This window comes from Lotus japonicus, chromosome 1, assembly GCF_012489685.1.
Source record: "Lotus japonicus ecotype B-129 chromosome 1, LjGifu_v1.2".
Taxonomy (NCBI): domain Eukaryota; kingdom Viridiplantae; phylum Streptophyta; class Magnoliopsida; order Fabales; family Fabaceae; genus Lotus; species Lotus japonicus.
Window position 1 is genome coordinate 35,427,083 of NC_080041.1, and position 15,411 is coordinate 35,442,493.

A 15,411-nucleotide genomic window follows, 5' to 3' on the forward strand; every position below is an offset into this window, starting at 1 on the left:
TGGGTTCTGGGGGTGAACAAAGGGGGATTTTTATGAGTTTTAAAGAGGAAGGAGTCGTGGAGGGAGGAATATCTGAAACGAGAGAGACACAGAATCAACAGAGACCAGATCTGAAGAAGAAAGGTGGTGACTTGAATCTGCCTCCTTCACCATCACCCGCCACCGTCGCTGGACCATTGACCGAATCAGCAACCTCAACTTCGTCTGCAAAGCTATGGGTATCTTCGTTCACCTTTTTCTCCATCTCTGCCACCTTTCATCGCTTCTGTTGTCGCTTCTGCCACCTACGCTCTTTTGAAGCACCAAATGGAAGTTGCTGCTGCTCCTTTTAGTTTTTTCTCCAATAGAATTTTGAATCAAAATATAAGAATTGATGATGATGTGGGAAGAAAATGACAGGGATGAAAATGAAGAAGAAGATGTTTGAAGAAGATGAATAATGAATGAAGGTTGTTGGGTTTCATTTTTTTAATTTTTAATTCATTTTTTAACCCAGAATCCGTTAAGTTTTGGATGGTTTTGGACGGCAGACCAGTTTTGCAACCGGGTGTAAACTTCAGGGTCGTTTTTTTGCTAATTTTGAAGTTTAAGGACGATTTTCGCAGGAAGGGTATAGTTGGGGGACCAAAAGTGCAATTAAGCCATGAATCATCTACATCGTCAGCCGAAGCCTCAGAAAACATTTTTTTCCAATCAACCACAAACAAGTGCATAAACAGTAAATCAATGTCGAAATCATCGACCCTAAGCATTAACTAAAGATTCAGTGAGTAGCCCTCACCTGAAGATTATCCAGGGTGATCTTCTAACTCCTCTTCACAAGCAAAGCCTTGTTCCTCGGGGAATTCCTCAAATGAACCTTTAAAGAAAAACCACAGAATTCTATCAAAATCTATCGGAAACTAAGCTATCAATGCTCACTAAGGCTACCCGAAGTAATACATACTCCAAGGTACGATAATCTAGCGCGAAAGGACAAGTTTTCGAAAAATGAATTTTCCTCCTCCCCCCTTAGGGTGCTCGGCCACTATTGGTAATTGTGGGGTTCGATTTTTCTTCGATCAAACTTGGTTCCTATGCTATCATTAGTCGTAACTAAGGGTATTCTAAACTCGGAAAAATTATCGGATCAAAAACTGTCGCAGGGGTATTTTGGTCAATATTTTTAGCTCAGAATTTCAAAACTGAAATTTCGAAAAACAAATTGGATGGGGACGTCACCAACGATGTTTATGACAACTAATCCTACTAGCACTAAGCTAAGGCGATAGTTTTCAGCCCAAAGGACGAAGCTTTGCCCCAAAATGGGTATTTTCACCATAATTGAAACTCGACGGTAGTTTTTCGAGAATCGGCGAGGTATTATTAGCTAAACATACTCAGGAGAACGTAGGGAAGATGTTTAGAATCAAAAATGGAATTATCAGGATAGTTTTGCAAAAACCTCAAAACTGTGAGCACAGAAAGACATAGAGAAAAGCTATGGAAAAGACGATCAGAGGTAAGGATTAGCGACTATACCTCGATACCTTCAAGCAGCAACTGTTGGATCAACGATCAAGCAAGAAATGAAGAAAATCTCTTCTCCTCCTCCTCTTAGCAAACTCGCGGCCTCTTGGAAGAAAATGGGTGAGTTTTTGTGTTTTTTTTCTCATTTCTTGGCTATATATAGAGGTTGGCAAAACGCGGGAAAATGAAAGTTTCGCGAATCTGATTTTTCCGGCTTCATTCTCCGTGAATTCTAAGATAGGTTTTGGCGACATAAATCCAAAACTCAAAAGAGGTTCCCTAGTATTTTAAGTGACTAATGCAAAGTCGGTGTAAAACTATTTTACCAGATAAGTTACTTTTTGCATCGGATGTCGGAATAGAAAACTTCCTTCTGAAGAAAGATTGAAATCATCAAGAGAAATGGGTGTACGCGTGTAGAATCTTCATTTGAAGCTCCGAATAGAAAAAGTCTTCATTGTCGGTTGATTCTAGGGTTTTTGAACTATCAGGGTTTTGTTTTCGGCAAACTTCCGATGATTGGAATCGGACGTTCGTAGATCCTAGAGTTTCGCCACGAAACGCTGGTTATATATGGAAAAAGAGAAGTTCTAACCTTTCTCTGAAGATTTTTGGAATTAGCTTCCATCGTGCCTTTAAGTGAAAACTAGCTATTTCCTAGGGTTTCTGCCCTAGGTTTAAGCGTGTAACGATCGTGCTATAACTTTTATCGATCATGATGCAATCCTTAGACTTTTCCTAAACTTTCTCCTTCATAATTTTATTTCATTTAATAAACTCTTGTTCAGGTTTCCCTTCACAATACGTCAAACCTAATCGTAAATGGGAATCTCTTCCACTTATTCTAAGCTTAAAACTTGGGTCTTACAAATTCTGGCAGCCAAGAGAGCAACTTCCGGATGTGGAGCTGGTTCTGGAGCTTGAACAGAAATAGGAACTTCTTCATCTGATAGAACTTCAGCAGCAACTTGAGTAGGTACTTCCATCTGAACTTCATCAACCTCTGCAGCCTCATGAATGATGATCTCTTCAGCACTGTCCTCTGCAACCTCTGCTGGAATGATCTCAGCATCTTCTGAGGTACATTCAGAGACAACATATGATCTTGCTGCCATTGCTCTTCTCATGGGTTCACAAACCCTGTGTAACACCCTTTGCCTCTGCTCATACGCTCTCTCAGAGGCATCATGAACTCTCAGACGCTTCTCTCTGCTGAGCTGCTTCTCAAGCTCATAAGCCCTTCTTTCTAACCATCTTCCGAAGGCAGACCACATACCATCAACCAAAGATGCATCAAATTGATTATCAGTTACCTGATGTAGCCATTGCAGTCTTCTGGTTGCTTCATCAGAGAACTCCTGAATGAGCTGAATAAGATTTTGTGGCCTGAAGGAGGGTGCCAAATCCATGATTGGCTGAGGAGTGTTGGTTGCGTTAGAGCTTGATGCATTAGAACTCTCAGTTCTATTTTGCCCTGAAGGTGCTGATTCATCCACATGAACCTTCCCTTGTCCCGAATGACCTGATTCATCCATACGTTCAATCTCAGGAATGGTCTCTTGTCTTTGCCTGGATGTAGCTGTCTTCTCAGGCGAGGTGAAGCACAGATCTCTTGAGTTCACCGTGGAGTAGTGAGACAAGGACACATAAGAGGTCTCAGCAGCAGCATCTGTGAACAGATCTTCAAAATAGGAGGCTACCTGCTGGATAGGTTGCACATTGAAAGGAGGTTCTAGAATCTGAACATCCTGATCTCCATCGTCTTTCTCAGCAGGAATCTCACCAGATTCAGTTATCAGAAAGGTTCTTGAGGTGGATGAAGGCTTGGGTGTGAATTGTTGAACCAAGTCCCTCAAGGTGGCTTCACTCTGAGCGATACCCTTAATGAATAAATTGATGTGAGGTACAGACTCAGTTGTGGTGGATGTGGAAGAGGTTTGGATTGGGATGGATGGAATGGAAGTGGTAGCAGTTTGGATGTTTGAGTGGGGAGCTTGTGTTTCGGCTTGAGATATGGTTTGTGTGTGAGGTTCTGTTTGAGGTGGAACTGTTTGGATTGAGATTGGCAGGGAGGTAGATACAGGTACAGGTTGTTCAGGAATAACTACTAAAGCAAAATCTAAATTAATGCTTTCAGTAAATGCCTTACTTGAACCTCTGAGGGTGGTAGATCTGGTGAGTCTAGCAGTCCTTGCAGGATCAGAAGCTATCTTTGATCTCCTTTCCCTTTGTACCTCAAGAGCACTCTCAGATGCTTGCTTTGGTTCTGGCTTCATCTTCTGAAGTGGACCCTTCAGAGGCAGTTTCTTCCTCTTGTCTATGGGCACTTCATCAGAATCGGTGGATTCTTTTGATTCAGCTTCTGGAGATTCCCTTATGTCTTGGAGCACATGCCCAATAATCTCACTATCATCGTGCTCAACTTCCTCCTCAGCTTGAATTACTTGAACTCTTTGCATCTTGGTCAAGGGAATATCATCATCTTCAGTTTCCTCACTAGAAGATTCTTCCATGACAGCTTTTCTCTTGACATTCCTTCTAGGTGAATCTTCTTTAGAGTTAGAGTGAACAGCTCCTCCTCTGTTGGTGTCATCTTCTTCTTCTTGAGTTCCAGTGATGGAATCCATAGAGCTCTCAGAGCTATCAGACTTAGATTTCTGAGGTGACTGCACTGGAGTTGGTTCTGGAATAGGTTCCCTGATGACCACAGATTTTGATGCAGCTTTCATCTTCTTGGTTTCCTCTATCAGAATCCCTTTGCCCTTGGGATCTGAAGGCTTGCTGCTTGTTGCTCTCTTAGACTTCCTTGTTGGTGCCTCAGGAGGACTGTCAGGAAGTCCTTTGATGAATTCCTCAAGAGTAATTGGATCTCCTTCACTTCTGAGCATTCTCACATATTCCAGAATACTGGCTGGATTATCCTTCTTAGACCAGAGAGGATAGTCATCAACAGGATGGTTCATCTGACGAACCTCTTCAGATGATTCTTCTTCAGGTTCAACTTGAACTTTGTCAATGATCTGCATTCTCTTCAAATTAGTCCCATTGAGAGCATCGCCAATGGACATAGCCAGATCATCATGAAGGCCTAGGTCAGATAGAGTCTTGACCAGTTTGTTCTGAGTGAATATATCTGAGAGCAACCTGCCATAAGGAATGTAGGAGATAGACCTCTTGGTCTCAATTGCAGTAGTCCTTGACTTCTCAACACATTCCTTCAGATAGTTGAAGAGCAGAAATGGAAGACACACAGGCTCACCCTTAGAGATATAGTACATGATTACCTTTTGAGTTGCATTGAGGTAATCAGTTCCTCCTGTTCTGGGGTGAATGCAGTAGATGAAAATCTTCTGCCAGATCTTCATTGTTGGCTTCAATTCCTTTATGGCATACTTTGTCTTCTCCAAAGACCAGTTATCAGAAATATCCTTATTAACTAATTTCCTCATGCTAGGAACATTAGCATCCACATTCTTGATTCTCTTGCCCTGTTGGAACTTTATTCCCAGCAATTTTGCAATGGATTCCTCGGAGATGAGAATCTTTCTATCCAACACATGAGAAACGACGTAGTAGTCGTTGCATACAACATTCTTCCAGAATTCCACAACTAGTTTGTAATAGATAGGGCCACAAAGCCGATTGAAATAGCCAGACCAACCTTGTAGATCGACTTGATCCCTGATGTCAAACCCGTGTCTAGCCAGGTTATCAAAGTCCACTCTTACCTCATTGCACACAACCAGTTCTTCAATCTTCTTGACGCAGTTGACCGCATTGGCTGCGTTCTGGATTTGCTGAGCTTCTTCGAATCTTTGTCACTCTTGCTCTTCGACAGCCAGTTTGGAAGAAGCAGTAACATTCACCTTTGATTTCCTTGATTTGGCCATGATTCTCAGGAGTGAGAGGTTTAGGGTTCAGAGAGAAAGGAAATATTGGAGGGAGACAAGTGAATGAATGCAATGCACACAATAGGTTTGAAAACAATTAAGTATGTGTGTGTGAATTAGATCGTGTGAGAGATCGTGAGTAGTGGGTTTAATGGTAACAGTTGAAATATTAAAAAGCATAACGCACAAAGCAAGATCAACGGTTAAAAATACTTAGTCAGAAAATAGCACACTGGAGGAGAGTAGGTATCATCATTATAGCAAATACACCACGCGACACAAGGAACTATGTCACAAAAGAAGTGACACGTGTATTGTTGTCTACCACAGAAGTTTAACCGGTGGGTTAAGTGCTTTCTGATCGAGTACCTTCTGAATAGGTAACATCTGATGACTTCAGAAGCACCATGGTCAGAGGTTCTGAAAATTCCTTACTCTGGACAAAAGTCCATGTTCAGATTTTCAAGAATAAATAAAAAAAACGGTCTTCTGCCAATGGCTTAGTGAAGATATCTGCCCATTGATGGTCAGTATCAACATACTCTAATGATAGAGTGCCCTTCTGAACATGATCTCGAATATAATGATACTTTACCTCTATGTGCTTTGCTCTTGAGTGTAGAATGAGATTTTTGCTGAGGGAGATAGCAGCTGTGTTGTCACAGAAGATTGGAATCTTCTTCAGAAACAAACCATAGTCCTCCAGATGATTCTTCATCCAAATGGTTTGTGTGCAGCAAGTGACAGCTGAGACATATTCTGCTTCTGCAGTTGATAAAGCAATTGTGTTCTGTCTCTTGCTTGACCAAGTGACAAGATTTGCTCCAAGGAAATGGCAACTTCCTGAGGTGCTTTTCCTTTCCACTCTGTCTCCAGTAAAGTCAGCATCACAAAAACTTGAAAGTGTATACTCTGATATTTTTCTATACATCAAGCCAAGGTTAGTGGTTCCCTTCAGATATTTGAGGATCCTCTTAACAGCTGTTAAGTGAGTCTCTCTAGAATCTGATTGAAATCTAGCACATAGATGCACACTAAACAATATATCAAGTCTTGAAGCTGTTAAATAAAGAAGAGAGCCTATCATTCAACGATAGAGCTTCTGACAAACCTTAGAGGAAACTTCCTCTTTCTCAAGAATGCATGTTGGATGCATTGGAGTCTTTGAGATGTTGCAGTCACTCATGTTGAACTTCTTCAGAAGTTCCAAGGTGTACTTCTTCTGATGGATATAAGTGACTCCTGGTCGTTGATCAATTTGAATTCCCAGGAAGTACTTGAGCTCTCCCATCATGCTCATCTCAAATTCAGCCTGCATCATCTTAGAGAATTCCTTGCAAAGAGAGGGATTAACAGAACCAAATATAATGTCATCAACATAAATCTGAACTATAAGAATATCATCCTTATAGGTTCTGCAGAAAAGAGTGTTGTCACCTTTACCCCTTACAAACTCATTCTTCAGAAGAAATGAGCTGAGCATTTCATACCAAGCTCTGGGAGCTTGTTTCAGTCCATAGAGCGACTTCTTGAGCTTGTAGACATGCTCTGGATGCTTGTCATCTTCAAAGCCAGGAGGTTGCTTGACATACAGTTCCTCTGAAATGTAGCCATTGAGGAAGGCACTCTTGACATCCATCTGATGAAGAATTATGTTGTGATTCGCTGAGAATGAGATCAATAACCTTATAGCTTCAAGCCTTGCCACAGGAGCAAAGGTCTCAGTGTAATCAATCCCCTCTTGTTGACTGTAGCCTTGAGCTACAAGTCTTGCCTTGTTTCTCGTGACTTCTCTTTTTTCATTCAGCTTGTTTCTGAATACCCACTTGGTTCCTATGACATGAAAACCTTTGGGTTTAGGCATTAAAGACCAAACATCATTCTTGGTAAACTGATCTAGCTCTTCTTGCATTGCCAGAATCCAGCCTTTATCTTCAAGAGCTTCATCAACTGATTTGGGCTCAATGAGAGATACAAGTCCCTTCAGACTCAGAAGAGTCTCTTCTGAAGGTTTGAGCATGGACTTAGTTCTGACAGGAGAATCTTTGTTGCCAAGAATCAGTTCTTCTGGATGAGAGACAACTATTCTCTTCTTCTTCTGAAGTTGATCAGAAGTTGTTGGAGCATCTTCTGATGCTTCTGCCTCTGGAGCAGCATCCTCTGGGCTGTCCTTTGGTTGATTTGCTTCCGATGGATCAATGCTGAGATCTGCAAATCTTTCAAACAGCTTTGACTTTTCTGAGCCAAGCTTGTCATCAAATCTAATTTGGATAGATTCCTCAACAGTTTGAGGGACAATATTATAAATTCTAAAACCTTTGGATCTTTTAGAATAACCAAGAAAATAGCATTTTAAAGCTTTAGAATCGAATTTACCCAATTGCTCCTTTGTGTTGAGCATGTAGCAAGTACTCCCAAAGGGATGGAACTAAGAGATATCAGGTTTTTTTCCTTTGCACAGCTCATAAGGAGTCTTCTCCAGAATTGGTCTGATGGAGATTCTATTCTGGATATAGCATGCAGTGTTGACTGCTTCTGCCCAGAAGTGCTTGGCCATACTTGATTCTTGCATCATGGTGCGAGCCATCTCCTGAAGAGTTCTGTTCTTTCTTTCAACAACTCCATTTTTTTGAGAAGTGCGAGGACAGGAGAAGTTGTGAGAGATCCCTTGAGAGTTGAACAATTCTTCAAAAGCTTTGTTCTCAAATTCTCCACCATGATCACTTCTGACAGTAATCACTGAAGTTTGGAACTCCTTCTGAACTTGGGTAATGAAGTTTGTGAACATAGTGTGTGTTTCATCCTTGTGCCTTAAGAACTTTACCCATGTCCACCTGCTGTAGTCATCCACAATGACTAACCCATACTTCTTTCCTCCAATGGATTCAGTTTTCACTGGTCCAAAGAGATCAATGTGAAGTAGCTCAAGGGGTCTTGTTGTAGATACCACATTCTTTGCTTTGAAAGGCTTCTTGGTGAATTTTCCCTTCTGACAAGCTTCACACAGAGCCTCTGATGAGAACTTCAGACGAGGTTTAGCTTGCTTAGTTGGGAGATCTTCCTGAGGCTTGCATGCCCTAGGTGTCTGTGCCAAACCCATTGCTCATCATTAACGGACATGAGACACTTGACCTTCTGAGATAGCAGTTCAGAGGATTTGATTTTGTAGATGTCATTTCTCCTCTTCCCATAAAACAGAACAGATCCATCTGTTTGACTGACATCTTTACAGCAGGTTTGATTGAAAATCACATCATAACCTTTGTCAGCGATTTGGCTTATGGAGAGCAAGTTATGCAATAATCCTTCCACCAGAAGTACATCATTAATAACTGGAGTTTTTCCATCTCCTATGGAACCTTTTCCAATTATGATCTTTCCCTTCTGGTTTCCTCCAAAGCCTACGTCTCCTCCTGACTTAAGCGACATCAGTTTTTGGAATATAGACCTTATGCCCGTCATGTGTCGCGAGCATCTACTGTCCAGGTACCATGACAGGTGTCTTAACTGAGCTGCATAAGATATCTGCAACAGGAATAATTTTTGTCTTAGGTACCCATATCTTGGGTCCTTTCTTGTTAGTTTTCCCAGAAGTTCTCGGAACTTTGGATGCAACAGGAGGATAATACAAGGGAACTTGATTATAATATTTAGACATGTCAAGTTTAAATTTTCCCTTTGGTTTTACCACCTTGGGTGAACCTTTTCTGGAATGACAGTACCAGCGGGAACAAAATGCTTATGCAAAGGTTCGCGTTTGGGCTCAGATGGCTCACCTCTCATAGGTTGGGAGTAGCCAAGGCCACTGTTCCCATTTCTGCTTATGCCATAGATCATTGAAGCCATAATACTTCTGTCTATGCCTTTGGCTAGGAACCTTTGAAACGCTTTCTCATATAGAGTTTCATGCTTAACATCAGATGATGCAAGTTGATCTTCTAACATGGAATTTTTAGCACGAAGAACAGAGTTGTCATTTTTAAGAGAAGAGTTCTCTTCAATGAGTCTAGAGACTGACTTCTCATGAACTTCTGATGTACTAGTTTTAACAGCATATTTTCTTTTAAGCTCTTTATGTTTATTTAAAAGCACATCATGTTTCTTCATTATTTCAGATAATGCAGTTCTTAGCTCAGATGAAGAAAATTTAGAGAATACCTCATCGTCATTCTCAGAGTCTGAGTCATCTTCTGAAGCTATCATATCATCCTGTGCTTCAGCATCTCTCCTAGTGGTAGCCATCACCACCTCCTTGGAAGCCAGCGCCGCCGGCCGTGAACGAGAGAGAAGGGAGACCGTGAGCGAGAGAGAGAGAACGCGAGGGAGAGAGAGATCGAGTGGGAGAGAAAGAAGAGAGACTTGGATAGCAGCTGTTGGGGCTCTCTTTTAGCATCAAATCCTTTCTTTTTCATCAAGTTTGATCAAGGTAAGGGATGGTTTAGGAAAAGGGTAGAGGTTTAGGGTTTTGCCATGAAAATCCTTGAGAAAAGTTGAGTTATTGCATGATTTGCATGAGGTTTATTGAAGTTGGTTGTTTCTGTACCTTTTTCCATGAAAACCATGATTCTTAATCCTTATTTGATGTACCTTGCATGACCCTATGTTCTTATGTATCGATTCCATGATTATTTGCTAATTTTGGCTTGATTTTCACATGTTATGATATGTAAGTTGATGAATGTTCAGATCTGGATTTTTGGGTGAATATGATCGATATTGTTGGCTGGTCATAGGCTTGTGGTGATGAAACGGAAGAATGAAAAAAAATATAAAACCCTGGAGCCCTTTTGGGGTTCGGCCGAACCCTATTTCAGGGGTTTCAGTGCGTTTCTTTCCTTCGATTCATGCACAAGTTTACGTGATGTTGTGCTTGATGAAATTTCCATGAATTATGTGTTGAAATGCATGAGAACGTGATTAGGAGCATCGATGTAACATGTATATCGCCTGACTGAGATATTGCTACAAAGGTCGCTCATCCAGCTATAATTTCTACTGGTGTTGTGTATATTTTATGTCGTTGATATTTCACTATTCGACGTTGAAGTCGTTAAGATTCTAGGTTGACATATTAGAGCCATGGACAAAGAGAATTGAGAACTTAATCACTTGCAAGTAAAATGAGAAACTAAATGGAACATAGGTCAAGTTGTGACTATGGACCATGAGAACGATGGTGCCGTTAGAGACAAACGTTAACTTGCACGCGAGGGTGTTGGTTTGACTTAATGTCGTCATGAGAATTAAGGGTTGTACTAAGTGTCCCCTTGGGATTGATTGCGTGTCTCTCCCCGAGAACTGAGGGTTGTACTGAATGTCCCCTCGAGAATTGTGCATCTGCGGTTGTTCGAGATTGGCCAAGGTGTTGTGGTGGTGGTGTGATGTGAGGATCGTTAGTTTAACCAAATACATAGGTGACTAACTATTATATAAAAGTCTGTTAAAGTCAAGAGACATTATGTGACATGGTTTGCTATATTCTTATGTTTTATATGTAACCTGACTTTTTCTTGTTTTTTTTGTGTTGTTTTGGGGGCAGGGTAGATGGTTCTGACGAAGACCACAACGTCGACCCATTCCTGGGAACTAACGCTATATGATGAGGAGAAAGAGCGGGCTTGGATGACCGACATATCCGGAGTCCGACGTATCTAGCTATGTCGGCGATGTAAAGCTTACTAGTAAAGACATGCACGGGAACGTCGTGGAGATGCAACGTATGACAGGTGGAGTAATCATGATGCCATATGCACCTCCACGATACTTCTTTCCAAAGGACGAGGGCTCCCGAGTATCATCTGTGGAAATTGATCCTTTCGAGTTAAAGGAAGGGAGGCAGCGTTTGCGGACAAAAAGGTTCAACCGGAAACGGGTTCTGGGAGCTGGATGAGGATGGTCATTTTGTTTAAGCGGATGTTGATTCTCTTGTTGATGTGTGTACTCTTTTTCCTTATTAGGATTTTCCCATAGGGTTTTTCCTAGTAAGTTTTTAACGAGACACCTTCTCTAGAGATGATCATCCTAGGGTTTTCCGCATGGAAGATGGTGTTAGGCATTGCGTTCAACGTTTTGGTGGCTATGGTTGTGTTTTTCATTTGTTTTGAGGTTGTGATATCAACCGCTCTTGCTCTGGTCTTGTTTGTTCGGTAGGCTCGTCTGACAGAGTTAGTGTACGCATAGTCCTCCATCGGTCGTTACTACTGGAGTTGGTCATATACTTGTTATTATTGCCCTCGAAGCTATGAGCTGAATGCGATTGAGTGGCCCTACGTTGTTTGCATTCGTTGTTTGAGGTCATTGTTTGTAGACGTAGTTTGCACTCATCATTTTACGGTTGTTGTTTGCGTCGTTGTAATTATTCCATTGTCAAGAGGATTTGTATCTCGACTTTTTATTAAAAAAGATTTTGCTTTAAAAAAAGGCTGCTTCCTTAGAGTTATTTGATGCATATACCTTCGATATGATATTATGTCACGAAAATTTGTTGTGAAAATTCAAATAATCATTCTAGTATTAAAGAATCACTTGATGAATGAAATGTTCTACAAAAATGTATTATGCGATTTTGAACATCAACATATACTTCCTGAAAATGTTTTATTGGATTAAAATTCAACTTTGTTTTTATCTTTATTTTCACACTATATTGACGTTTAGCCATACTTAATTCCATGAATCCATAGCCACAATTAACAGCATTTTATTAAATAAAGTCTTAAGCATAATCATATACCACAATGTCCACCTGGCCCACCATAGAGAAAAGCTTGATGATAATCAGGTCCTTCATAACCTTGGTATAACACATTATAACAATTAGGCGTTGTATCGCAATTTGACTTCATGTCCTTGGGATTTATTTCAACTTCATTGTAATTTGAATCCACAATCTGAAGGTTTGCAATGAAACCAGAGTTTTTGAATAACTCCTTAGGCAATCTTCCACTACCCATTGGGGGACTATCAACATTGGGTGGAGCAAAGGTTTCACCACCATATCTTATCAAGGATGAACCCTGACTTAAGTGAGTAAATATTTCTCTAGGCCAATACCCAACTGGCACTCTATGTAAACCAGCAAATAACCACCAATGACCTGTGGATTTATCCTACAAATATTCAAGCAATAAAAAGATGAAAGAATAAGTTGTCTACAAATAAAATTAACAAATCATATTTAATGACAGAATATTAATTCAAATTTATATTTCTCATACAATTTCATCCAATTATTGTTTGTACTTATATTTGAGAGAAAATTTCATTTTATAAGAATAGTCCCTATATTGTAAGATCTAATTATATAATTAAATACAATAACAAATAAAAAGCATTATTTAATATGTACAAGAAAAGTGTATAAACATAAGCGACATAAAAAATAATACTAATAAATAATCATTTTGTTTATATAATATATATAGTATATAATAGAAAAAAGATTGCATTAAATAAAATAGAGAAACAGAGGGGGGGCGAGTCATGAATGATTTACATAGGTAGTTTAGGAATTGAACATAAATAATTGATAAGAGTATTAATGGAAGGGTTATCTTACACACTTTATAAAGTTTAAGGTGTTAAATACACATTTTTTGAGGTTAGGGTCTAAGTCGCACGTGATTTTATTTATGTTTGACAAGTTACACCCAGCGATTAAATGCTATATTCCACACCCAGCGATTGCCTGCAACCATGCCAGATTCCATAACTGTTGCCCGCTTGCATGCTGCCAACGCAAATACCCGAGGGAAGACAAGACAAAGAGGCGCTGCACCCACCCAATGATCCAACCAAAAATACACACCACCCCCCTCCCAACCTGACACACTATTCCATCTCTGAAAACATCTCCCACCAGGCCACTCTCACGCCAAACACCATAAATATCCGCTAGAGGCTTGGATAGCTTTTTCAGCTCAGATGGGTCAAGATTAAAAGAAATCAGCTGCATCGGTAATCCATAATTTTTACAAACCACCTCCCTCCACAGTGCATGTCTCTCCCGTCCAAAGCGCCACACCCACTTCAATAACATAGCTTTGAAGGTGTGAAAAACGACTAGAAGGGGGGGTTGAATAGCGTTTTCAATATAAAAACTTTCCCCTTAAGATTTAAAGTAAATCTTTTCGGTTTCTCTAAGATAGATGGTGCAGCGGATAAAGATAGAGAGAAGAGAGAAGCACACAAGTATTTTATCCTGGTTCACTTGATAAATCCCTCAAGCTAATCCAGTCCACCCGTTAAGGTGATTTCTTCCTTCTTAGAATGAAGGCAATCCACTAATCAGATAATTGTTACAACTGCACTTGAAACCTACAAGTGACTAACAATACACTGACTTAGCTATCACTAAGATTCACTCTCTTAGTCTTCTCTAGGATCCGATCAACCTTGATCTCCTAAAGGAATCACCACTAAGATTCACTCTCTTAGTCTTCTTAAGGATACTGACCTACCCGGTCCCTTAAGGAAAATCAAACAACTGTTTGAGGTTGGTGTTTACAAAGGTTTGCTTCTAAATAAGCTGAGTGTAAACTAAATAAGAACAGATGAAGAAAGTAGAGGCTTGAATCTTTTCTTGTATTGCAGCTCTTGATTTCTCTCACTCTTGCTTTCTTCTTTTCTTCAGCCTTTTATAGTCCAAGGTGCAAAGGATATTTCTGTTGAGAGAATATGACCGTTGGAGGGCATTTCTGGAACTTCCAGAACCTGCAGTGGCTGAACTTTGGTAGGTAGGCATTTCAGAATAGTACACTGCTCTTGTACTTCTCGATAGAGACATTTGCCTTTAACCATTGACTTCTGATCAGAGTTATGCTTCGTGTTGGAACTTGTGAAGCTTGGTGATCAGAGTCAGAGGGAAGCTTGGATCCTCTGACCTTCGTAACTTCTGCTTCTGGACCTTCAGAGCTTCTGAACCTTCAGAGCCTCTGGTCCCTCAGAGCTTCTGGTCTTCAGATCTTCTGATCCTCAGATCTTCTGATCCTCTGATCTTCTGATCCTCTGATCCTCAGATCCTCTGATCTTCAGATCCTCTGATCTTCAGATCTTCTGATCTTCAGAGCTTCTGATCCTCTGATCTTCTGATCTTCAGATCTTCTGATCCTCTGATCTTCAGAACTTCTGACGAATATATCTTCTGGTGTCAGAATCAGAACCTGTTTGTCAAAACACTCAAGACAAACATTAGAGTATCATAGTTGTTCATCCACAAATAAATACTTGTTATCATCAAAACATAGAGTTGTACCACATGACCAAATCTTGATCTTACAAGCTTTATTTTTCCATTCAAGAAATCCCACACCGAGCCCACCAAACCGTGTGCCTTTACACAAATCTTCCCAAGCTACCCACATTATTTTATTCTCACCAGAAGGACCTCCCCACAAGAAACGACGCATAATCATTTCTAAGCGCTGAATTATACCCTTTGGAGCTTTATAAATAGCCATATAGTACAGCGGAATTGCATTCAGAACTGATTTTAACAACAGCAGGCGCCCACTTAAAGACAAGAAGCGAGATGTATATGAACCCAATTTTGCTGTCATCTTGTCCAGTACAGGATTCCAAAAAGACAACCGTCTAGGATTGCCTCCAAGAGGGGAGCCAAGATACATGAAAGGTAATGATCCTACTTTAAAGTTCCACCATGTTGCCATATTTTGAACCAAGGAAGGAGGAGCATTCACCCCATATACTGCTGATTTTCCAAAATTAATTTTTAATCCTGAGCTATACAAATAAGCTTCCACAGCCATAGCTAAATTTTGGAACTGATTCACATCACAATCTGAAAACAGCAATGAATTATCTGCAAACTGTAAGTGGTTCAGTCGAAACCCCGGTGCCAATTCCACTCCACATGGTGCATCTCCTTCCAGCAACTGATTAAGCATACATGACATCCCATTTGCCACAATATTAAATAATAAAGGAGATAGAGGATCCCCTGACGCAATCCCTTCTGAATGTTAAAGAAGTCAGAATGCAAGCCATTAACTAG